This window comes from Bubalus kerabau, chromosome 4 (assembly GCF_029407905.1).
Source record: "Bubalus kerabau isolate K-KA32 ecotype Philippines breed swamp buffalo chromosome 4, PCC_UOA_SB_1v2, whole genome shotgun sequence".
Lineage (NCBI taxonomy): Eukaryota > Metazoa > Chordata > Mammalia > Artiodactyla > Bovidae > Bubalus > Bubalus kerabau.
In genome coordinates this window covers 23,737,392-23,763,722 of record NC_073627.1, presented here as the reverse complement: position 1 = coordinate 23,763,722, position 26,331 = coordinate 23,737,392, and the positions used below count along the sequence as shown (strand labels likewise).

The following is a 26,331-nucleotide window of genomic DNA, read 5'->3' as shown; positions in this document are numbered from 1 at the left end:
TTAACTGCTGGACCACCAGGGAGGTCCTTCAACTCTCCATTTTTATAAACACTTTCCTTGAGCTGACATGTCCATTCTAGCTACTTTCCCCCTTCACTTCTTGTTTCTTGTTCTAGGCAAAACTTCCTGAAGAGATTGTCTCTACCTCCTCGTGTCCCATTTTTTTTTTTTTAAAGAAAAACTTATTTACTTATTTAATTCATTTGGCTACATTGGGTCTTATTTGTGGTACTTGAGATCTTTGTTGCATCATGGGGGATCTTTCATTGCGACAGGAAGTCTCTCTAGTTGTGGAGCGTGGGTTCATTTGTGGCGTGCAATTTTAGTTGCCTCGAAGCATGTCGTATCTTAGTTCCCTGACAAGAGATAGAACCTGAGTCCCCTGCATTGCAAGGAGGATTCTTTTTTTTTTAATAATTTTTATTTTATTTATTTTTATTTGTGGCTGTGATAGGTCTTCATTACTGTGCAGGCTTTTTCTCTAGTTGCAGTGTGAGGGCTTCTCATTTCAGTGGCTTCTCTTGTGGAGCATGGGCTTTAGAAGTTACAGCACGTGGGCTCAGTTCCCAGGCCCTAGAGCACAGGGTCTGGAGAAGGCAATGGCACCCCACTCCAGTACTCTCGCGTGGAAAATCCCATGGATGGAGGAGCCTGGTAGGCTGCAGACCATGGGGTCGTGAAGAGTTGGACACAACTGAGCGGCTTCACTTTCACTTTTCCCTTTCATGCATTGGAGAAGGAAATGGCAACCCACTCCAGTGTTCTTGCCTGGAGAATCCCAGGGACGGGGGAGCCTGGTGGGCTGCCGTCTATAGGGTCGCACAGAGTCGGACACGACTGAAGCGACTTAGCCGCAGAGCACAGGGTCAACAGTTGTGGCGCATGGGCTTAGTTGCTCTGAGGCATGTGGGATCTTCCCGGACCAGGGACTGAACCCATGTCTCCTGCATTAGCAGCTGGATTCTTTACCACTGAGCCACCAGGGAAGCATGCAAGGAGGATTCTTAACCAATGAACCACCAGGGAAGTCCCCCCATTCATTCCTATTTTATTTTGTCTTGTTTCTTCAACTTTTCATCAAGAAAGATTTCAGACATAGAAAAGTTGAATGATTAGTACAATGAATACTTAGAACTTTCTAGACTCTATAATTAACATTTTGTTAAATTTGCTTTTGTTCTCTCTCTATGCACACGTGCACACACACACACTTTTTCTTTTGCCAAGCTACTTGAAAGTAAGTTGCAAATGTTAATATCACTTCATTCTTAAAAGCCTTAGTAAGAATCTTCTAAGAATAAGGACATTGCCTTACATGTCCACCACACCATTATCTCACCTAAGAAAATCAACAGTAGTTCCATGATATCAGCTAATATTCAGTCTATATTTTTTCCCAGGTTGTGTCAAAAATATCTTTAAGGGACTTCCGTGGTGGTCCAGTGGTTGAGTCCACCTGCCAATGCAGGGGACATGAGTTTGATCCCTGGTCTGGGAAGATTCCACTTGCTGCAAGGCAACTAAGCCTGCAAGCTGCAAATACTGAGTTCTTGTGCCGAAACTGCTGAGCCTGTGGGCCTAGAGTCTGTGCTCCCCAACAAGAGACGCTACTGAAATGAGAAGCCCGTGCACAGCAATGAAGAGTAGCCCCGCTCACCACAACTAGTGAAAACCTGCAGGCAGCAACGAAGACCCGGCACAGCCAAACATAAATAAATAAATACATAAAAATTTATAAAAATAAATCTTTAAAAAAATTTAGGGGAAAAAATCCTGATGTAATCAAGGTCCATGCATTGCATCTGGCTGTTAGGTCTCATTAGCCTCTTAATCTAGAATAGCTTCTTTTTTAGATGACATTGACTTTTCAGTCTAGACAGATATCTTGTAAATGCATGAATTGTCTGATTGTTTCCCCAAGGCTCTTGTTTACTTTTACCTTCATCCCCTCCGTAGAGTCTAAGCTACTGGTTCTGTCTAGAGAGGAGTGTCCAATACAAATATAATGTGAGCCATGTTGGTAATTAAAATTTTTCTAGTACTCACATTAAAGAAGTAAGAAGAAACAGATAAGTTAATTGTAATATTTTATTTAACTCACTGCATCCAAAATAATGTCATTTCAGCTTGTAATCAATATAAACATATTAATGAGACATTTTACTTTCCTTTTTTTGTATTAAGTCTTTGAAACTTGGTGTGCAGTTTTACTTGCAGCATATGTGGATTCAGACTAATCACTTTAAAATTTATTTTTAAGTGAAGTATAGTTGATTTACAATGTTGTGTCAATTTCTGCTGTACACCAAAGTGACTCAGTTATACGTATATATATACATTTTAAAAATATTCTTTTCCATTATGGTTTATCCCAGAAGAGTGAATATAGTTCCCTGTGCTATATAGTAGGACTTTATTGCTTATCCATTCTCAATACAATAGTCTACTAACCCCAAACTCCCAGTCCATCCCTCCCTGACCCTAACCTCCCCTGGCAACCACAAGCCTGTTTTCTACGTCTGTGCAGACTAAATCACAATTTAATTGATCAACAGCTACCAGTGACTATTGGCTCCTAGATTGGACCGTATAGTTCTAGTGGTTTTCTGGAGCTTAAATATTCTAGGGAAGAATACTTTATAGGTGATGTTGTTAATAGCATTACACCAGGAGGCAAATAGTGTCCATCTGGCCCCTGTTAGTGGTGGCTGAGGTTGACTCTGTGGTTAAAGAGGCGCTACCAGATTTCTCCATTAAAAAGATACCCTTCCCCGCCCTGCCCCCGCTTTGCAGTTAGTATGCAGTGATTTTTGCATCTGGCAAATATCCTGTGTATCCCAACCATTCACTCTTGTTCAAAAGTTATTTTTAAATGTATTGTGTAACATTTCAATCATACAAAAAGTTTAAAGACACATATAATGAACACCGGTCTCCACTCAGTTTAAGAAATGAAATCTTACCCTACACCTGAGATCCCTGGTACCCTACCCCAGTCACATCCTTTTCCTTTCTCCCCAGAGGCCACTACTTTTCTGAGCATGATATCATTTTCATGCATTTCTGTAAACTTTCATTACATATGTATACATCTCAAAACAGCATAGTGTTTTGCATTTAGGGGGAAGTAGCAGTTTTATTGAGATGTAATTCACAGCCACTATTTAAAATAAGTAGTTGTGCAACCATCACCACAATCAATTTTAGAACATTTTATTTTATAAGTTTTTTAAATTTCATTTTGTATGGGAGTATAGTTAAAACATTTTCATCACCCCCAAAAGAAAGTCTTTATATAAGAATGTTCATAGCAGCATTATTAGCAATAGTCAAAAAGTAGAAGCAACACAATTCCATCAGCAGATGAACGGGTAAACTAAAATGTGGTATATTCATAAAATGAAATGTTACTTGGCCATAAAAAAGGAATGACATGCTAACACATGCTGCAACATGGGTACCTTGAAAATGTGCTAAGTGAAAGAAGCCAGACACAAAAGGTCACATTCTGTGTGGTTCCATTGATATGAAATTTCCAGCATAGGCAGTTTCATAGAGACAGAGAGTGGATGAGTGGTTGCCAGGGGCTGGGAAGAGGGTGGAAGTGGGAGAGACTGCTAACGTGTAGAGTTCCTTTTGGGGTGATGAAAATGTTCTGCAATTAGATGTTAGTGATGGGTGTACAACATTGTGATTACACTAAGCCCCACTCAAATGTACACTTTCAAGAGGTGACAATGGCTTCATGTTGTGGGAACCTTATTTGCTTGATTTGTAGACACATCACCCAAACTCTGTTTCCATCTTCATATGGTATTCTCCCTGTGAGTGTCTCTGAACACTCTTTTCTTATAAGGACACCAGTCATTAGTTTTAGGGCCCACCCTAATCCAGGATGACTTAAATTAAAAAAATTTTTTTAAAGTATTTATTTTGACTTCATCTTAGTTGTGGCACATGGGCTTAGTTGCAGTGTGTCAGATCTTAGTTCCCCAACCAGGAATTGAACCTGGCTCCCTGCACTAGGAGCTTGGAGTCTTATCCACTGGACCACTAAGGATGTCCCTGGGATGACTTCATCTTAATCTAGCATGGCCTCAACTAATTCCATCTGCAAAGACTTTATTTCCAAAAAAGGTCGAATTCTGGGTAGTCGTGGATTGTGGCGGAATGCTAGTCATCAGCCAACTGCCAGGCCCTTTGCCCATTTTTTTTTTAAGATTTTTGTTTTGATGAGGACAATTTTTAAAGTCTTTATTGAATTTGTTACAATATTGCTTCTGCTTTATGTTTTGATTTTTTGGCTTCCAATCATGTGGGATCTTAGCTCTCTGACCAGGGATAGAACTTGCACCCCCTGCATTGGAAGGTGAAGTATTAACCACTGGATCACCAGGGAAGTCCCTCCTTTGCCCATTTAAAAGTTGGGTTATTTGTCCTTTTATTAGTGAGTTTAAGAGTTTTTATATTGACATATTTTCAAACTTGATTTAAATACTGTCCTACCAGATACAATGTTCAGCAACTTTCTCCCCTCAGTGTTAAGCTTGTGAGATTCTCAGGTCAATGTGTGTGTAAATTCTAGTTTGGTTTTGTGCTCTATGTATCCTGGGCTTCCCTGGTGGCACAGTGGTAAAGAAGCTTCCTGCCAGTGCAGGAAACACAAGAGATGTGGGTTTGATCCCTGGGTGGGGAAGATCCCCTGGAGTATGAGATGGCAATCCACTCCAGTATTCTCACCTGGAAAATTCCACGGGCAGAGGAGCCTGGTGGACTATATAGTCCATGGGGCTAGATACGACTCAGTGACTAAGCAACAATGTCCTTTTCTTCTTCAAAATGTGTCATTCTTCTACCCAGTACATCTGACTTCTGCCCTCATTACTTACTGAAACTGTTCTTGTTAAGGTCACTGACTCCCATTTTACCAAATCCAAGCGATGCTTATACTTACCATCCTCTCCTGGCGTTCAGTGTGTCTGATGGTCCTTCCCTCCTGAACACTCATTGCTACTTCTGGCCACTACACTCTCAGGATTTCCCTCTGTCCTATCCTTCTCAGCCTCCCTTGTTGGCTTTCTCCCTCAGCTGGGCCCTTGCATGAGGAGTTCCTTGGTTCTGTCCTAAGCCCTCTTCTCTCCCTTCCATACATCTGGGCTTAGACTTCATCAGTCTATCTCTGTTTGAGCATCTGCTGCTGCATAACACACTATTCCAAACTTAGTGGCTTATGAGACTTCCCTGGTGGTCCAGCGGCTAAGATTCTGAGCTCCCAATGCAGGAGGTTAGGTTCAATTCCTTGTTGAGGAACGAGATTCCACATGCTGCAACTAAAGATTTCACATGCTGGGGCTCCCCTGGTGGCTCACTAATCCAACTGCCAACGCAGGGGACATGGGTTCGGTCCCTGGTCTGGGAAGATCCCTTAAGCCACAGAGCAACTAAGCCCATGCACCACAACTACTGAGCCTGTGCTCTAGGGCCTGGGAGCCACAACTACTGAAGCCCGTGTGCCCTAGAGCTCATGCTCTGCAACAAGAGAAGCCACCACAATGAGAAGTAGGCGCACCACAACTAGAAACAGCCTCTGCTCACTGCATAGAGAAAACTCCAAGCAGCAGTGAAGACCCAGCACGGCCAAAAACAAACAAATAAATAAAGTTTATTTAAAGAAAAGCTCCCTCATGCCACAGTGAAGATCAAAGATACTAAGTGCCATGACTAAAACCTGGCACAGCCAAATAAATAAATAAATGTTTTTTAAAAAACAAAAACTTAATGACTTAAAAGCCATTTTAAACTTATGACCCTCCAGTTAATGGAGACTCAGCTGGGTAGTTCTGCTGTCCCCCTTGGGGTGTCTCAGTCAGCTGCAGTCAGAAGGTGACTGGAGCTGGAATGTCCAAGATGGCTGGCTTACGCATCTCATACGCAGTGGGTACAGGTGGAAGGCTAGGATGGCTAGTCTTCTCTCTCCATGTGGAGGCCGCCCCCTCCGGGTGGTCTCTACAACAGGATAACTGATTTCTCACATGGGAGTTTAGGGTGGATGCACAAGATTGGAGGCTGCCAGGTCTTTCTAAAGCTTAATTATGGGCCTGGTACAGCATTCCTTCTTCTGTATTAAAGGCAGTCACAGGCCAGCCCTGATTCAGTGAACACGTGGAGTCCTGGGTCATTAGGGGCTGTCTTGGAGACTAGCTAAACCAGTTTGTGAGTCCCAGATTGCTAGGATTGGTCTTCTAAATTCCAGACACAAACATCCCGTGGCCTAAAGAACCTCTTTTCCCTCCCTCACCCACCTAGTCTCCCTAATCTTTTTTCCTTGCCCCAACCCCTCTTCTTTCTCCTCTACTCTCTGGCTAAGTATTGGCATCACTTGCACAAAAGAGCTCAAGCCAGAAACTTGGGAATCATCTTTGAGTTCTCCCCTTCTTCAACCATCACATTCCACTTCATAAATATCTCTAGAATGACATCTCACTATCTCTACCACTGATACCCTCATAGTGATCACGTTTACAGTTAGTGAGTGTTTCCAAGTGCAGACATGGTTCAGGAGCATTCCATTTAGTCTCACTCTCCACCATCACCACCCCCCCACCCCCCCAATCCCCGGTTTTTGTTGCAGCACACAGGAACTTCTTTTGTTGTGGAACATGGGCTCTAGAGCCCGAGGATTCAGTACTTGCAGCACGTAGGATCTCTAGTTGTGGTGAATTGGCTTACTTGCCCCATGGCATGTTCCCTAACCAGGGATCTAACCTGTGTCCCCTGCATTGGAAGGCAGATTCTTAACCATTGAACCACCAGGGAAGTCCCTTCATTTAGCCTTATCTCACTTTGTAGATGGGAAGCCTAAGGCTGGTAGAAGTTGAGTAACTTGCCCAAAGCCTCACCCTATTCAGTAGTGGGGAGAACTAAGATTCGAGGCCTTGAGCTCTGCAGATAAGCAGCCCTGTCTTCAAGGTCTTTGTGCCCAATTGTGTCCAGCTGCCACTCAATGCAGGCATCCATCATCTCTCACTGAGACGTCTACAACATTCTTGCTTTTAGCCCGGCCCCCTCTAATTCATCCTCTATGCTGCAGTTCTCCAAAGCGTCCCTGGTGGCTCAGATGGTAAAGAATCTGCCTGCAATGTGGAAGACCTGGGTTTGAGCCTTGGGTCGGGAAGATCCCCTGGAGGAGGGCATGGCAACCCACTCCAGTATTCTTGCCTTGAGAATCCCATGGACAGAGGAGCCTGGAGGGCTGCAGTCCGTGGGGTCGTAAAGAGTCAGACACGACTGAGCGACTAAGCACAGCACATGCTGCAGTTAGTCAGAGGGCTCTTTCTAGAAGGCAAAGTGGGTCATGGCACTGCTCAACTCAAACCTTGTCATGGTTTTCCTCTTGCCCTTGGGATAAAATCTAACTTTTCATGAGAGATAATAAAGTCCTTCACAAACTGGTCCCTGGCAACTTGACAGTGTAGCATAGAGCAGTGGTTCTCTATAGCAGCATCTTGGAAATCTTGGGTGGCTAATTTTTTGTTTGTTTTTGTTTGTTTGTTTTTTGCTGCACCACATAACTTATGGGATCTTAGTTCCCTGACTGGGGATAGATCTGTGGCCCTGAACAGTGAGAACACAGAGTCCTAACCACTGAATCTCCAAGGAATTCCCTATGATGACTTTTTTTATCACAGTGTTTGTGCTATGGTATTCGGTGAACAGGGTTAGGGATGCTAGATTTTGGCAATACAAGGAACCATTCTGCACAACCAAAAATTATCCATGTGATTTTCAATGTCCTACTGAACCTTCTATGTGAGAAATCTATTAATTATCATCTGAGCCTGGAATCTATCTTCATTAACCCTACACCAAGGGAGGAAGTGTGTGCTAAGTGGCTTCAGTTGTGTCTGACTCTTTGTGACCCCACAGACCGTAGCCCATCAGGCTTCTCTGTTCATTGAATTCTCCAAGCAAGAATAGTGAAGTGGAATACTGAAGAATACTTGCCATACCCTCCTCCAGGGGCTCTTGCCCACCCAGGGATCAAACCCGGGTCTCCTGCATTGCAGGCAGATTCTTTACCGTCTGAGCCTCCAGGGAAGCCCCTCAAGGGAGGAAGGGACAGGTTTATTTCTGGTTCACCTTAACTATGAGGATGTAGTCCTTTGGCATCCCATCTATATGAAGGATTGAAAGTGAAAGTGGCTCAGTCACGTCCGACTCTTTGTGACACCATGGACTATACAGTCCATGGAATTCTCCAGGCCAGAATACTGGAGTGGGTAGCCTATCCTTCTCCAGTGAATCTTCCTGACCCAGGAATTGAACCGGGATCTCCCGCCTTGCAGGTGGATTCTTTACCAACTGAGCTATCAGGGAGAATCTACTGTTAAAATCCCTGCTGAAGAGTTCCTGGGATGCTCTCTTTCCCCAGAAGACACTGACAAAAGCTCAAGCTCATGTAGTTAGGCAAGTGTCCTCTGAGCAAGAACCTGCTTCAGTATTCCTCTTACCTCTTTTCATGTCCCCTGCCTTCACTTCGGAGAAGGCAATGGCACCCCACTCCAGTACTCTTGCCTGGAAAATCCCATGGACAGAAGGGCCTGGTAGGCTGCAGTCCATGGGGTCGCTAGGAGTCGGACACGACTGAGCGACTTCACTTTCACTTTTCACTTTCATGCACTGGAGAAGGAAATGGCAACCCACTCCAGTGTTCTTGCCTGGAGAATCCCAGGGACGGGGGAGCCTAGTGGGCTGCCGTCTATGGGGTCGCACAGAGTCGGACACGACTGAAGTGACTTAGCTTAGTTTAGCTTAGCCTTCACTTAGTTTGCTCCCCACATTCCTCAGTTTTTCATCAAAGCATTTAAGAGTTAAAAAATTTTTTATCTAGGATTTTTAGTTGTTTTTAGGGAGAAGGTCTTCAAGGTACTCAGTCTGTCATATTGTCAGAACAGGACCTCCCAGGTGGCTCAGTGGTAAAGAATCCGCCTGCCAATGCACTAATGCAGAAGCTGAAGGAGACTAGAGTTCAGTTCCTGGGTGGGGAAGATCCCCCAGAGGAGGAAATGGCAACCCCCTTAAGTATTCTTGCCTGGGAAATCTCACAGACAGTGGAGCCTGGCAGGCTGCAGTCCACGGGGTCTCAAAGAGTTGGACATGACTGAAGTGAAGATTCCACATGCCGCAACTAAGAAATCTTACATGCCGCAATGAAAATCGAAGATACCACGTGCCACAACTGAGACCCGTCAAAGCTTAAGTAAGTAAACATAAAAGAATGTAACTACTCTGTTGTTTTGTGTTGTTCAGAACTTTAACAAGAGTTGTTCACTATTTGGGAAAATCACCTTGTAAACGGCAGCACTGCCCAACACACACCCTTAGGTCCATCTGCATTTGTTGCTGTCGCATTCTCAGTGATTCTAAATATCAGTGCAAGCGTCTAACTACTTCACTATGCATCTTCCAGTGTTGTGATACCTGAGTGTTAACAGACTGAAATGCCTTCCTCTTATTTCTTTTTTATAGTCAGGGCTTTATATTGATTTTTAAAAAAGATTTATTTATTTTATTTTTGGTCTGTGCTGGGTCTTCGTTGCAGTACTCGGGCTTTTCACTGCAGTGGCTTTTCTTGTGAGCACAGGTTCTAGGCGTGCGAGCTTCAGCAGTTGCGGCTTGTGGGCTCCGTAATTGAAGCTCTCAGGCTCTAGAATGTGGGTTCAGTAGTTGTGGTACACAGGGTTAGTTGCCCAATGGCATGTAGAATCTTTCCGAATCCATGTGCCCTGCATTGGCAGGCAGATTCTTAACCACTGGATCACCTGGGAAGCCCTGATTTGTTTTTTGAAATCATGTTTGTTTTTTTTTTAAATCAGGTTAAATTCTCTGTTAATTTCACTTGGGGATAGTAAAGTTGAATTATATTTGTTATAATAAAAGGACACTGGGATCTGGGAGTGTGCGGGGTCATTTGGTATGCAGAGACTCTGGAGATACTTCTACTACTTTATAGGTATGTGTCTTCAGGCAAGATGGTTAACTTTCCTGTGTCTCAGTTTCTTTATCTGTAAAATGGAGGTAATAATACCTACCTCAGAAAGTTATCCTGAGGAAAAATGAGTTACGACATGTGATGTTATAATTGACAGTGCCTGGCACATGGCAAGTATTGATAAATTCAGATGTTATGACTACTTTTTGGATCAAATTCCTTGACTCTCCTATAAGTTCTAGCTCTAACTACCTGGAAATGCTTTCAGTTTTTTGAATGGGCCGTGCTTCTTGTTTTGTGTATATTCTTCCTGCGCCCTGAATGCTGTTCCCTTCTGTCTGCACCTGGCCAATTCCTACTTACCCATCGGGCATTACTTAGGTAAAAATTATTTTCTTTATGAAGCCTACACCTATTTCTCCAAGCCTAGTTGAGATGTTCCTGCATTGCACCCCAGTGGCTGCTCTTATCATGGAGTGATGTAATAGAGAATGGTGGCCTTACATTAGCTGTGGTATTTGGGCAAAGCCTGAAAAATGCAGAAAAGAGCAGAGATGAACAGAGCCTTGAAGAAGCACCTGGTGCACCGCACTAGAAAGCAGGTCTGCACAGTGTATAGTGAGCGGGGGAGGGGACAGAGTAGAGATGAGGCTGAAGAGCCGGGAGTTTAAATCTACCATGTATCTTGCCCAATCACTCCACCTTCAGGCATACAGGATTACAAACCTTATGTAATCTTTATCTTTGCACCTACTGATCCCTATGCCTGGAATGTGTTCCCTGCCTTCTCTGATTAGTAATAAAACTCTGCTCCTCCTTCAAGGCTGAATTCAAAACCATTTATGAAACCTTCTCCCATTCTCTAGCATCGAGTAATCACTCCCTTGTCTGAGGTCCCTCTGCCCATATATCCCCATGGCACTAATCATATGCCTACTTGTATCTCAGCCAGCTGTTTACACACCAGTCTGCCCACCATCCAGTGAGTGCCCTGAGGGCAGAGGCTCTGTCTTAGTCACCTCTGTAGCCATCTTCTGCTGCGCGGCCCAGTGCCTGGCCCACATCAGGTACTCAATGAATGTTGTGACATTTACTTGACTAGTGGGTGGTGCCCAGCACTTCTCATGGCGGAACAGAAGGAAAACAAAAATAACAACCTACAGTTTATCACATGCTTTCCCATTCATCTCATTAGCTTTCCAATAACCCTATGAAACAGTTGTTGGTGGTTTAGTCGCTAAGCTGTGTCCAACTCTTGCGACCCATGGACAGTAGCCTGCCAGGCTCCTGTGTCCATGGGATTCTCCAGCCAAGAATACTGGAATGGGTTGCCATTTCCTTCTCCAGGGGCTCTTCCCGACCCAGGGATCCAACCTGGGTCTCCTGCATTGCAGGCAGATTCTTTACCAACAGAGCTACGAGGGAAGTCCCTATGAAACAGTCGAGACAGGGACTATTAGAGCCATTTTACAGATAGCGTAGTTGAGGCCCAAGGGCACACGGTAAGAAATGAGAACTAAGTCCCAATTCTGTCTCCTTACTTCCGATTCAGCGTAAATAAAGGTGATGGAGAGACCCAAAGAACATTTTGAGGCAATGAGTTTGCAGTGGAAAAGCATTTTTGTGGGTGGACTAGGGAGGAATACTTAGCTGAGGCAGAGCTAACAGCAGGCGCACCAGGGAGGGCACGGGATTCCTTTCCCCCACTCCCCCGGAACCCCCCCGCCCCCGACCCAAACAGCAGGAAGTCTGCAGCACCAACCCCCAGCCATGGAAACTGGGGAAGCCCAGGCCCGGGAAAGTGAAGATGGATGTTCACAGGTGTTCGGGTCAAGCAGCTAAGATGACGGTAACGGGTGACTGGTTAGCAGGGCCTGCCTCCCCGTTGCCATGACAACCGGAGCTTGATTGCTGAGCCCTAGCAAGGTTTGCCTGGGGCGGGTTCTTCGTTAACTCGAAATTAGGAAAGGACATTTATGGTGTGTGTGTGCGCGTGAGCACGCGGAAAAAAGATGAAAAAGATATTATGCGAAACTCTGTTCAGCTCAGTAATTCTTCACTTCAGCAACATGTTAGAATCACTGCGCAGTTTTAAAAGTTCCGATGCCTGGCCACACACAAGATCAATTAAATCAGAATCTCTGGGTGTGGAATTCAGGTATCACTATTTAGTCAACTCTTGCCAGGTTATTCCAATTGCAACCAAAGTGGCAAACCCTGCTTTTCAGCGGCTAAGCAACATTCTTGCGACCTTCCCAAGATGGCGGCCACCGACAGCTTCCGCCTTTACGTAAACCGGCAAGGGGCGGGCTCTCCAGGTGCGCATGCGTGTAGCGTCTCTTCGCCCTCTGCTCCCTCCTCCTTTCTCCCCCTCCTCCATTTTGTTCGCGGACGCTGGGGACGGTGGGAGCAGATCCATTTCCGGGTTGGCAAAAGGGGCGGCGGCGGCGAGAAGGGGAGCTTGCCGCGGGGCAAGCAGGACTGGACGGAGCCAGAGCCGAGGTGGCGGAGGAGTCGCTCCCGGAGCCGCTGCGGCCAGGTCGGGAAGAGTGGGTCCAGGGAGGGTGGGTCCGTCGCTGAAATGACCTGCGGATCTGAATGGGAGGGCGAGCCGGGGGAGGGGGGACTGGGGCGGGGCTGTAAGGGAGAGAGGGGACTTTGGAGGAGGGGCCTGTGGGGGAGAGGGGTCCTGGGGGCGGGACCTAAGGGGAGGGGGATTGGAGGCTGGGTTTAAAGAACCTGGAGAAGAGGGGGCGTGAGGAATCGAAGTAGGGAGGAGTGGTCGGGAATCGGTGTGGGGCGAGCGCTAACTGTGAGATGGGAAGGAAGGTTGTTGAGAGACAGGAAATAAGGGATCCTGAAGGGTTGGGTGAGGTGAGTAAGACGGCGACTGGGGTGAGGAACGAGGTAACCGTGCGCAAAAAGGCAGATGGGGAGGGAGGACCTGTTGGGAACAGGTAATTAACAGGATGTTCCGGATGAGGAGGCCGCTGTAATATTTAGGGATTGATGAGTGAAAACCACTGGTTATGGGGTAACTGAGGAAATCGCTTACATTAGAGGGAATCTGAGAACGTTAGTTGAGAAGAAAGCAGAATTGAGTTTAAGGTTGGATTGATAAATGTTGAAGTTCGCGAGGGAGCGCGATCTGCAGTTGAGGGCTCAGGTTGGAATGATGTGAAGTCTTAATTCTGGCCTCCGCCATCTCCCTAGGATCCACCTTCCTTTACACTCTGTTATCTTTGCCCTGTGTTTGTTTCTGAATGACTTACTGCATGTTTTGGGTGACTTTTTCTTTCCTCTACACATCAGAAGAGAACCTCAGGGAATAAGGACGGTTCTAGCCCTCCTTTGGATTTAGTAAGTAACTTCGAGGCAGATCAGTTTTTGTCTCCCCCCACCCCCCCCACCACATTGGAGATGTTGGTTTGATCCCTTTCTGCATCTAAAAGATTGTGTTAAGCAAATGGGATCTTTAAAGTGGTTGCAAAGAAGTGGATCCTGAAAATAAGACTGAGATACTGATGTTTAGAAGATACGTCGCTCCCAGTTTCTTCCTCTCAACCTTGTCCATTTTTTTGTGCCTTGTGCCTGGGAAGAGTTTGTTTGGATTTGATACATGTCCAATTTTTAAACTTTTCTTATTGTCAACTTTTAGTAGCCAGAAATTTCATACTGTTGTGTTACGCTGTATTGGCTGCCGTCAAGACGGGGATGGGGAAGTTAGAATTGGAAATGAAAGAGGTTGGTTGATGGAGAGAACTGATGGAGAATGTGGGAGAATGCACTATTTTATTTTCTAGCTACAGAGTATTTTACTCCTGACAAACACTTGCTTCGTGAACTCTTTGAGAATTCACTAAAAAATAGTTGGAGGTCGTTGAGCCTTTTGCTTTCGTTCAGTCACTTAGGCCCTTTTTGCCAGTTGCTGGGGACAAGTGTGCTCATGGACAATTTTGGCTTCTTCTTAATCCTTTAACATCTTGACTGTTCTAGGTTTTCCTTTGGGTGTAATACTCTAAACACTTGGTGCATAGGTGAACTTGTTTAGCTTAGACGTGTTCCTGAAAGTCTTGGCATTTCTGAAGTCTGACGTGGATTTGCTTAAGAGGGGGCAGTTTCTAACTCGGCTTCACACTTGGTATCAGAGTAGTGTTTATCTTAGTTGGTACTGATTAGTTAGGTGATGTTAGCACAGAGATGAAATGCAGGGGAAAGTGGAAGGTGTTGAAAACTGTGGGGTTTTCAGGTTTTACTGATGGCTTTTAAGAGGGAAGAGACGAGTTCTATTCCTTATGGTGGATGTTCTTTCTTGATTTCTTAGGCTCTTTGATATATTATTTTTTTTTAAATTGTGTATTTATTATTTTATTTTTGGCTGCACATGGGCTTTCTGTAGGTGCTGCGAGCAGGGGCTGCTTTCGGTTGCAGAGCGAGGGCCTCTCGCTCTGGAGGCTCTTTCGGCGGGCTTTAAGGTCGTGTGGGCTTCGGTGGTTTAAGCTCTCCGGCTTAGTTTGGCACGGGGTCTTAGTTGCCCTGTGGCATGTGAAATCTTCCCAGACCAGGGATTGAACCCGTGTTTCCTGCATTGCATGGTGGATTCTTTACCACTGTACCGCCAGGGAAGTGTGTCTTGGGCTCTGCGGGAGAGTAACCTGGTGTACTTGAATCTTTGTTCCTTTTGCTCTGAATTAATTCTGAAAATCATGGGCTGCTGGTTCAGGTTGTTTCAGCAACTCATCCCCAGGAAGGACTGCAGGTATGAAGTACATAGAGATGGTCCCTGACTAAGCATGGTTCGACTTAGAGTTTTCAACTTCACAGTGGTGTGTAAGGGATATGCATTCAGTAGAAGCTGTGCTTTGAATGTTTAATTTTGATCTTTTCCTGAGCTATCAATATTTGGCTCTCATGATGCTGAGCAGAGGCAAACAGCCGCAGCTTGCAGTCAGCCAATATACACTTTATAATCATCCTGTGCCCATATAACTTTTCCGTTTTTCACTTTTAGTACAGTGTTCAGTAAATGACATGAACTATTCAGTCAGTTCAGTTCAGGCTTCCAGGTCCATCACCAACTCCCGGAACTTGCTCAAACTCATGTCCATCCAGTCAGTGATGCCATCCAATCATCTCATCCTCTGTCGTCCCCTTCTCCTCCTGCCCTCAGTCTTTCCCAGCATCAGGGTCTTTTCTAATGAGTCAGTTCTTCCCATCAGGCGGCCAAAGTATTGGCGCTTCAGCATCAGTCCTTCCAATGAATATTCAGAATTGATTTCCTTTAGGATTGACTGTTTTGATCTCCTTGCAGTCCAAGGGACTCTCAAGAGTCTTCTCCAACACCACAATTCAAAAGCATCAGTTCTTCGGCGCTCAGCTTTCTTTATGGTCCAACTCTCACATCCATACGTGATTACTGGAAAAACCAGGGCTATTTTGTACTTTATTGTAAAATAGGCTTTGTGTTAGATGATTTTGCCCAACTGTAGGCTAATGTACATGTTCTGAGCATGTGTAAAGTAGGCTAGGCTAAGCTAAGCTATGATGTCCTGTAGGTTAGGTGTATTAAATGTATTTTCGACTTAATGGTATTTTCAGTTTATGATGGGCTTATCAGGATGTAACCCGTCTGTACACTTACTTGAGGGTTAAAAACTTGCTTAATATTTTGCTGTCATTTAAGCCTACAGTGTGTTTTTTTGGTTTGTTTTTAGGAAGGTTTGGAAATAAGCTGTGGAGGCTCTGGGTGGACTTTTAGTGTAACCTGCTTCTTCCACATAATGGTTTTCCGTTTTTCCTATCCTGCCATGTGTTTCTGTTGCTCTGCTGGAACCAGTCCCAAGTGGAAAACAGCAAATTGCACATTTTTTCCCCCTCCTTTTTAGTCTCTGGTGGATGTCTTGTTTGTGTCACAGTTTGATACCACCAAATTGAAAGAATTCTTTACTGCTTCAGAGGGAGAGGGTGACAGAAGCTGAGCTGGGTTTCCTGGGCTAGAGAATGGACTCTGTCAAAGCAGAGAATAGTTGCAGAAACACAAACCGGGACCTTGAAGCTGTGACTAACATTTTGGCAACATGCTTCCCTGTGCCAAATAACTTCTTTTCTTCCTGAGTGTGATTGTTGATCTCCTTCTCAAAGTAGACTCTTGTTGCTACTGTTCTGCACACAGCTCCCGAGCAGAAGTTGGCAGAGTTCCGGTTGACTGTCTCTTGGGGGATGTGGCCTGGATTAGAGTAGATGGGGTGTTCCATGTCAAAGTGAGGTTCATTGGCAGATCCTGAGAGCCTCTCTGCAAGGAAATGGAGGCGGTACTCTTTACTGAATGTTCTTACACTCCTTTATGTTTCTTCTAAATTCAAATCTGTTTCTTATTCATCTGGTGATTAAATGCAGAATCATTGCCTTTGCCTAGCTTTGAAAGTCCAAGGCGTTGAGGGGAAGAGAGTGTTGCTGACTTTTTTTCACCTCACTCTCATTCCCAGGCCTTTGAGCCTAGGGAGCCACAGACTAAACTTATGAGCATTTTTCGGTATTAATATCAAAGGGTATTTAAAAATACTGGATAGAGCTTTATGGAGAAAAGCAATGTTAGTAGGGAAAGAAGGCATTTGCTAATATCTGTGTCAGTCTTAGCTCTCTTAAGATTTTGGCTGATGCCTGTGGAGGCAAATACGTTATCAAATAGGGAAGCCAGGAATTAGCTTCTCGCTTGCCATTTAGGCTTGGCAAAGTTGTAACAATTTAGTATGACCATCCTAAATACTTAATTTTACTTAGTAAATGCTCTTTTCAGTGTGTTCTGCTTAGTGGATGCACTTTTGTTTTTCAGGAGATGATTATTTGAAGATAACTGTGTTTCCATTAGGTCTTGGAATGGATTATGAAGATCATTTCTCGCAGTATATGGCAGTGGCCCTGTAACATTGCAGAGAACCTCAAAACAAATTTTGGCGGCCCTGGATTCACCTTTCTTCTCCCTTCATTAGCCCAGAGGATTCTGTTCTGATATGCAGGTTCAGATCCAGAGGTTTTGACCCTGGTCCAGGGCTTTGATTGTGGTAACAAATATGATTATTGGAGTTGTGTTTAATCTAGTCTCGGGTCTTTCTTTCCTGAAGAGTGTCTTGAAGTGTGGCAAATCTGTATAAACAAGGAACATGTGTAGATTTCCTCACCATTAAAAAAAATTTTGCGGGGGGTCTGTGCTGGGTGTTTGTTGCTGCGCGCGGGCTTTCTCGACTTGCCGCAAGCAGGGGCTGCTCTTTGTTGGGGGCACAGGCTTCTCATTGCGGTGGCTTCGCTTGTGGCGTGGGCTCTAGAGCGTGGGCTCAGCAGTTGCGGCTCCTAGGGGGCTCTAGAGCACAGGCCCTATGGTTGTGGTGCACGGGCTGGTTCTGCAGCGTGGAATCTTCCCAGACCAGGGAGTTAATCCTTGTCCCCTCTATTGGTAGGCAGATTCCTATCCACTGTACCACCAGGGATGTCCTCCTCCCCATTTAATAATTAGTTTTCAAAAATTTTTTAGCTTCTCAAACTTCATGGATTTATATTAAGCTCCATTTAGATTGAGGCCCCTGAGTGAAAGTAATGTGTTTTTAGTTGGTATTTATGATAATATTTCCATACGAATTCATCAGCCTGCTCTCTGTGCTCATAGAAAGCCTGAATCAAGTAGTCGCTTTCTTTTTCCCTCCCAATAAACCCTCTGACTGTGGAACAGTCTCCATATGTCCATATTGGAACATTTGGTATTTTTTAAAAAAGGAATTTTCTAAAGGGGTACAATGTATTATGGGACATGCTGTCTGAGACGTGTGGAGAGTGAGTTTTCCTTCTTTCCACTTCCACCTTCCCAGTGCTCAGATGTAGGCAGGATGTTTGTCATTTAAGATTCAGGTATGAGATTAATTTAAACTCTTGCTGCCACTGTCTTACAAGGACAGGACTTTTAAGAAAATAATAATAAATATCTATTTAAGAAAATAATAATAAAAAGATTATTTTCTTAAATAGATAATATACTCACATGGCCCAGAATTTGAAAGGTAAAAAGACGGTATGCATTGAGCAGTCTGCCTTCTACCCTTGTCTACTCTTCGTTCTGGTTTGTCTTCCCAGAGTCAGCTAATAGTATCAGTTTCTTGAGATCCTTTTTTTCTTTTTTTAGTCTTATTTATTTATTTTTGGCTGCGTAGGGTCTATGCTGCACGTGGGCTTTTTCTTAGTTGCAGTGCTTGGGATTCATGTTCCAGTGGTTTCTTTTATTGGGGAGAATGGCCTCTAGGATGCTCAGGCTTCAGTAGTTGTGGCGCATGGGCTTAGTTGTCCAGAGACATGTGGGATCTTCCCAGACCAGGGATGGAACTCATATCCCTTGCATTGGCAGGCAGATTCTTAACCCACTGGACCACCAGGTAAGTCCTCTTGACATCCTTTCCAGAGATAATGTGTACAAAGTAAATATATATGTGTCTTGCATTTTTTAAAATGAGTGTCACACACTAATTCTATGTATGGTTTTTAAAAAACTTATTTTGGCAATCAGTCATTCTATATGAACAGTAAAGAGAGTAACACCTGCTCTATCTGGTAGATATTTAATGTTTCCAGTCTTTTGCTGTTACAAACTATGCTCCAGAGAAAAACTATGTATATCTGGCCTTTTGCATGTGTGATTATATCTGTAGGGTAAATTAGAATTGCTGAGGCTGCTTTTTTGGGGGCCCTGTTATTCATTTCCTTGACAATTTTTGAGTTCCTACTGTGTGCCAAGCACTATGGTAGGTATTGGTGATGCAACAGTGAAAACAAAACTGATTCAGCCTTTGCACTCAGGTGGTTATGGTCTAGTGGGGAAAACATCCATTAAACGGGTAATTAATTACGGTTGCCAACAGTACAGTGAAGAGTGCAAATGGGAAGCTTGACCCTAGTTCATTGAGAAGGCGGCCGGTTAGGGAAGGTCCCTGAGGAATTGACTTTTAAGGCTGAAACCTGAAGGATGAGGGGAGGAAATGGCAAAGGTGAAGGTCCTGAGGAGGGAAAGAACGTGGCTATGTGGAGAGCTGAAGGGAGTCCCGGTGTGTCTGGACCTTAGGGAGTGAGAAGCAGAGAGATGGGAGGCAAGACTTCAGAGAGTGTGAGTTCTTAAAAAATACAGGTAAATGGCGTAGTTCATTTTAAGTTCAACCTTTCCAATAGAGATTTCTTCCTGTCAGTTCTCTCCATGGGAATAGTTTACCACTGTTGATGCTGAATCATCAGTATCATAAAGAACAGGAATTCTGTACAGCAGAACATGTTTCCAGAAAAATTTCCTGGATAAAGCCTGTTCTTTTAGTCTTGATTTCTTTTAGATCCTGCCCATTAAACTCTTGTGGCTGGATTAGAACTTAAAATGTGGGGCTCTTGAGAACTGGTTTGGAGATTGTTGGGGTGCTGTTCTTAGATCATGGGGGATGATGGGCTTGTTAGTTTACCAGACCTGGTTATTTAAGAAACAAAAACCTCTTCACCTCTGGGGATTATTGACTGTTTTTTTGGTAAGCCTCATGGGCTGGAGAGAGAACACAGATGTTCTTCTTGTGAACTACTGAAAGTAATTTGTCATCTAGGCCATATGTCTTAACATGGTGCATACATCTTACTGGACATGCAGATGGATCAGTAGCTCAGGGCCATTATAACTCTGAATATATGAAGCCATTTTTATCTGCTGTATCTGCAGTATATTTTATATTGACTTTTGTTCAGGAATCACAGTACTCTTCCTCAAAGCCCAGATGGTCCTGTTTTGATTTAGTACTTACTTGTGTAATTGGATCAGCTTGCCCTGTTTTCATACTTCAAAGTAGACTCCTGATTTTGCAGACCATCACTAGTGATCTCAGAATGAAAATGTGCAGATTTTTCTAGCATTTCAGCAAGGAGCATCTGTGTATCTGATGGCTTAAGGGTATTAGAGTGAGAGAAGAAACTCTTCTGCAGTGAAAGTCACAGCTTTGTTAATAGACTTTCTGTGGTGAGTTGGGACTTAATATATTATCTTTGAAATGAGGCATGACACTTCTCTCCATGTGAAGTCTGGATCAACGTTTTATGGAGCATCTGCTTAAATTTTCTTTCAGGCCTTTTCTTAATAGAGACTGTCATCACTGATTTTCCTTCCTCTGACTGTTCTCTGTATGTTTTCTACTTTTATATTTGTGCTGTGCAAATGATGGAATGCACATAGAAGCCAAGTGCTAGTCCTGTGAGATGGCCAGCCTCGAGTGAGAAGAGCTGGTTTTTGTCATCCGTGACTAGATTTCAGCCTACCTGCTAAATCTTTTAATTTCATTAACAGTTTCTTAGAACTTGTAAAGATATTTTGATAGCAGATGTTGGTTATTTTTGTTTTTCAGTTAGTTGTATTAAATGGAGAACAAGACCTGAAAAGGGGGCTAAGTAATTGGTTTTAAGATTTATCCCTCTATTTTTGTGCTTACCTTTGCAATTAAATTTTGCTTATTCGTTCTTACAGTGGCCTGGAAGTTCCGCACTATTTGACTTGTGATGGTGTGAGCGCTGGGTGGTGAACCTTGTTTGGTTACACCCAGGCGGTGGCACAAATTCAGGTCACATTAGGCAGCCTGCTTCATTGCATTTGAGCCTGAGACATGAGTTATTTTGGTTTGTTTGGGGTTTTCTACTTTCTTTAACTGCATTGGTAGCAGATCCAATGTTGACCTTTCTTGGGAAATTTTGGTAGTCTGAAGCTTGGTTTTGTTGTACAGTGTTAGATTTTTTGGTTTTAGTAGTTAAATTTAAAATGAAAATAGTAAGAATATATAAAGAGTCAAATAGTACTGTAAGTCTCATAGTACTTAAGAGCTGCTCCATTTCTCCTTACTTATACTCGGAATGCTTTTAATATTTTTAATAATTTAATAATACTTGTAATATTTTTTGTGATGTATATTCATGTTTCTACATAGTATTCTTACACTGTTATGTCTTGATTTTTCCATTCGTAGATATTATCTATTGAGTTTCTGCTGTGGACACTTGAGTTTTGCATTCTTATGCTGCTATTCATGCACAACCCTTCCTGCTCTCTGCATTATATATATATATATATCTCACTATCTTGATTAAATCAATATTCTATATGTTTTGGTATTATATATCATGATTATATATCACTGTAGCCTATCAGGCTCTTCCGTCCCTGGGATTTTCCAGGCAAGAGTGCTGGAGTGGATTGCCATTTCCTTTTCCAGGAGATCTTCCCCACCCAGGAATCGAACCCAGGTCTCCCGCATTGCAGGCAGACGCTTTACCGTCTGAGCCACCAGGGAAGCATTATATATCATGATTCAAGTAGAAAAACCAACCATTCTTGGTATTTCACAGATTATCAAATCATGAAAGGCCAGGGGAGCATAGGTCAGGGAAAGCCACTTGCAGGGCTTGAAAGAAACTGCAGTCATTAATAATCCTGATTGCCTTAAACACCAAAGCAGCCAATTTACAGAATATTGAAAACTGCTGCAAACCACATGTCTGTCATCTGTCAGAGGCTACACACCTGCTCATTGTTCCTGGAAGATCAATAATGGCATCTACCTTCCTTCTATCTTCTAGATCTTGAGTGAATGCTATGTGTTGGTGGGATTTAAACCACAACCCAGTGACAGGGGATTCTAGGAAAAGTAGTTCCCAGACCTCCAGCCTCCCCACTCTCCTGTGAGTCCAGAAGGGAGTAGAGGTGAGTGTTATCAAAAGAAGAGAAAAAAGTAGCATCCAATATAATGATTGTGTACTATATTTCCTTCTTTATATATATATATATATTTTCCCTTAAGTATTATATTTGCCTTTTTTTCCTGTCTTATTTCCTTTTTTTCCTTGATTTACTAAGTATCAGTCGTTAATTCATCCCTAACCTTGGATGGAAGTATCTCTTCTCAGCACATTTAAACACGTTAGTGGAGTCTCTTCCAGAGACTTTATGAGAAAGATCTATAGGATGGGTGCACTTTTTGAGGGTTTGCCTGTCTGAATCATCTCTTTTCTACCTTCATGCTGGTTGATAGTTTGACTAGATATAAAATACTTTGTTGGGGATCATATTTCTTTGGAAATTTTAAACCTTGCTTTGTGGTTTTCTAACTTTCAGTAATAATATTATGAAATTTGATGCTATTCAATTCTAGATTCTTTGTATAGGATCTGTTTTTTCCTCTGAAAGATTCTAGGGTCTTGTCTTTACCTGCCTCCTGCATTGGAGGGTGGATTCTTAACCTCTGGACCACCAGACTAGTCCCATTTAGGGTCTTGTCCTTATCCTTGGTATTCTGAAATGCAGTGATGTGCCTTGGGGTGGATATTAGAATTCATCATGCTTGGTGGTCCAGTGGTTAGGACTCCATGTTTCTGCTAGTGGGGGCCCAGGTTTGATGCCTGGTTGGGGAACTAATAAGATCCCACAAGCTGTACAGTATGGCCAGGGGGAAAAAAAATTCATCATGCTTGAAATTCAGTGGGCCATTTCAGTCTGCAGCTTATTTCCATTTACTTCCCTGGTGGCTCAGATGGTAAAGAATCTACTTGCAGTGTGGGAAACCTGGGTTCGATCCCTGGAGTCTCTGGGATGATCCCCTGGAGAAGGGAATGGCAACCGACTCCAGCATTCTTATCTGGAGAATTGCATGGACAGAGGAGCCTGGCAGGCCATAGTCTGTGGGTCGCAGAGTCAGACCTGACTGAGCGACTTAACACTTACACCCTTTCCATCTGTCAAGTTTTCCTGTATTATCATCTCTTATAATGTATTCTCTCTCTGATAATTATTTCTCTCCTCCCTATTTCTCAGAACCCATGTTATCCAGATGGTGAAACTCCTAGACTAGCCCTCAATTTTTTTCCCTTGTGAATGTTTTTCCCTCATTCAGTTTTCAGACAGCCTTAGTTTTTTCTTCCAGCTCTTGTATTTTAAATATTTACCATCAATTTTTTTTAGTTTCCAAGAAATTTTCTCCAAATTTTTAAAACTTTATTTTTAATTGGAGGATGATTGCTTTACAATGTTGTGTTGGTGTCTGCCATACATCAACATGAGTCAGCCAGAGGTATACATATCTCAGAATTCTATGTATAAATATTTTTGCCTGTTGTCAGGAATTCTGTTTTGCTTATTTACTTTGCTTCCTGTCTTTCATGTGAGAGGTTTTCTTGAAACGTCTAATAATTCTTGGCTATCTGTTCATTTTTAAGGATGAGGCACTAAAAAGCTGAGTGCAGATCCCTGGCTCATCAAGTGGCGGGCACCATTTTAGGGTGAATTGGCATTGGTCACTTTGCTCAGAGAGGACCGCTCCGGTCTTCTGCCTGGAGAGTATTAGCCCAGCAGCAGGTGTTTTGGGAACGGAGTGGGAGGAGAGAGCCGGGGATGGGGAGAGGTCTCATTATTGAGGACAAGTTAGGCTTGCTTGATCCCGTTTGTTCTCAGTATGGCTCAGCTGCCCTTAGCTATCACTGGTCCCTTGGTTCAGAGACCCTTTGGTTCAGCTTCTCTCATCTCCTGCCAGGCAGTGTAGGGGCGGGGACAGAGGGGATAAAAGAATCTTATTTCTTACACAGACTTTTTGTCTTTGCTTTCTTTTTCTTTTTTTTTAATTGGAGGACAGCTGCTCTACAATATTGTGTTGGCCCCTCCACACATCAGCATGAGTTAGCCACAGGTACGTTACACAGACTTGCAGCCCGTTCTCTTTCAGCCCCTCCTACACCCCTTTCTCCAGACATACTGGATGCCTCCAGTTTCTGAGCCTTTTCTGAGATTCTGTGGTAGAAATCTGCTTGCTTCTTTCCACTGCAGGCATTTGGTTTTTTCCTTTCTGTGAAGTTATTTATCACTAGTGCATCTGCTGTCCAGCTTCCAAAATTTTGTTGATACCTCTCTTTATGTTGTTGTCTCGTTTCCCATTTTCTCTTTTTTTAAAAATTTATGCCTTAAAATTTTTTTTCCTGATGTTAGTAGGTCTGGATTAGGGCCCAGAAATCTTTGTGTGTGTGATTATTAAACATGCCCTAGGATGTGTTTTTTCTTCAGGCAAGTTTGGAAGCTCTGTTTTAGAAGGACCTTCTGAACCATTTATTGCTATCCTGAGTTGCTTTTGTATTCTGGCTGTGTTTTAGTCTGTCTAGCTTTGGTCTGGATTTCTAAATTAGAATGTGTCCTTCATCTGATTAACTCCTCTCTTCTGTAAGTTAAATACTGGCAAATGGTAATAACTTTGGCCTTGTGTGACTGCATTTTTTTTAGCCACCATTTCTAAACCCTCCGGTTCCTGGGATGTGTGGGTGGGGAGGAAACATTAGTTATGAGCATTGAGCTGCTCTGCATCATTTCACTGTCCAAATCCAGGAATCCGGTTTTTGTTGTTGTTGTTGTTTGAAATGGAAAATTGACTCAGGCTTTAAAAACAAATTTAGTAGTTATCTGCCTTAGATTTATTTATGCAGTGTCATTTTCAGAGATGTTAAAGTACTGTGATTTGAAGTTTGTTTTTAATTTTGACAGTATGAGAGGGCACATTCTCTTCTTTTTGTGTTCTAGATCTTTAGGCCTTACAATGGAGAAGGAAATGGCAACCCACTCCAGTGTTCTTGCCTGGAGAATCCCAGGGACAGAGGAGCCTAGTGAGCTGCCGTCTATGGGGTCGCACAGAGTCGGACACGACTGAAGCGACTTAGCAGCAGCCATCTTTTTAATGAAGCCATTCTTCACAACTGGTTATTTAATTGAACACAAGAGTAGACTTCTCATTGATTTGTGGTCCTTTTAGATGAGAGGACTTGGTTGCCGTGTTGCCCTGTATTTGGGAATCATATATAACCTTTGGAACCTGGTATTTGCCACATCAAGTAGTCTATGCATATGTAGGCTTCTGAGTTTATGTTTTTCAGGCTTTTGAAAAATAACTTGGGACAAGAGGAAAGAGTCTTACTAGGGGGAAAAGCTGAATTCTGGGATATATAATTTTATTCTTATTAGAAAAATTATATTTGAAAGATTATCATCATAAAGTTATGTATTTTTCTTCTGCCTTCCTGGTGGCTCAGTGGGTGAAGAATCTGTCCAAAATGCAGGAGACACAGGAGACACGGGTTTGATCCCTGAGTTGGAAAGATCCCCTGGATGAGAAAATGGCAACCCATCCAGTATTCTTGCCTGAAAAATCCTGTGGACAGAGGAGCCTGGCAGGCTATAGCCCATGGAGTCGCAAAGACTTGGACACGACTAGGTGACTAAACACACGCGCGCGTGCACGCACACTTCTGCCGCCATCCTTTTTTCTTCCAGGATTGTGTGCTGCTTGTAACAGTGAAAAATCATGGAAGTAAAGAGGTTTTTTTTTTTAATTACTTGTTGTATCAATCAGGTTTGCTGCATAGTTAAATTTCCTCGATGGAAAATGCCTGTCATTGGAAAGATGATTTTTTTTATCCTTCATGGAGTAACTTTGGAATTTTAATTACTTCCATGGCCATACATGATAGAAATCTGTTTCACCAGAGGTTTGACTGAATTGAATTTCCAGGGAGAGGGAGCACCTTTTTCCCTGAGAGAAGAGGGCTGTAGATTACTTTTAGATTATATAAAGCTTTCGGAGGAGGGGAGGGTGGTAAAAGACGTAGAACAAGAAAGTTACTCTAGTCTGTTTCCTTGTGTTTTAGAGAAACCAAAATTGCTTTAGTGGAAACTCTACGGTATTCTGTCATAGAACACATGGAGGCATGTTCATAGTTTTCTGCTGATGTCAGTTCTTGCGTAATTAGAGGAACCTGTTTGACTCCTGCTGTTAGTCTCTGGCAGTGGTATGTGAATCCTCTCAGAGAGCTCCTGGCTCTTCTCCCATGTGGGGTTCTGTGGCTTGGGAACTGGATGCCTTTGTGCCACTGTGGTGATGAGCTCACGCTTCCCTAGACTGCTGCTTTTCAGGTGCAAGGTTGAAGGGTAGGTGGACGGGTAAGCAAATTCCCAGCAGGGAACTTTTAACCCTGCAAGGCTTCTGGTTAGTACCTAGGTCCCTAGCTGTGCTCAGGCCAAAGAGAGGTGAGGTACAGTCTGTGGGGATAATGCATGAGATAACTGGTGGAACTTGTTTACTTTGGATATGAAGCTATTGGTTTGTTTAGACTTCTTTGGTATAATAGGCATATTGGATGGAGGAGGATACTACTTTTTATTTGTTTTGGTTGAGCTAGGTCTTCATTGCTTTCTCTGGTTGCGGTGAGCAGAAGTTACTCTCTAGTTGTGGTGTGTGAGCTTTTCCTTGCGGTGGCTTCTC

General features: G+C 43.4%; 1 protein-coding gene across 6 annotated transcripts in view; it reads left to right on the top strand.

Annotated features, from left to right (window-relative positions):
- The first annotated feature begins 11,895 nt into the window (after window positions 1-11,895).
- Window positions 11,896-26,331, top strand: part of WIPF2 (WAS/WASL interacting protein family member 2) — a 37,539-nt gene continuing 23,103 nt past the window's right edge. Inside the window, exons 1-3 of one of the 6 annotated variants that reach the window (XM_055575944.1) lie at window positions 11,896-12,530; window positions 21,620-21,743; window positions 23,665-23,718. The gene's annotated coding sequence lies outside the window, so the exon portion shown is untranslated. Of the gene's footprint in view, window positions 12,531-12,748; window positions 12,866-21,619; window positions 21,744-23,664; window positions 23,719-26,331 lie in introns of those variants that run through there. The other 5 variants (XM_055575948.1, XM_055575943.1, XM_055575945.1 and 2 more) reach the window with 5 other exon arrangements.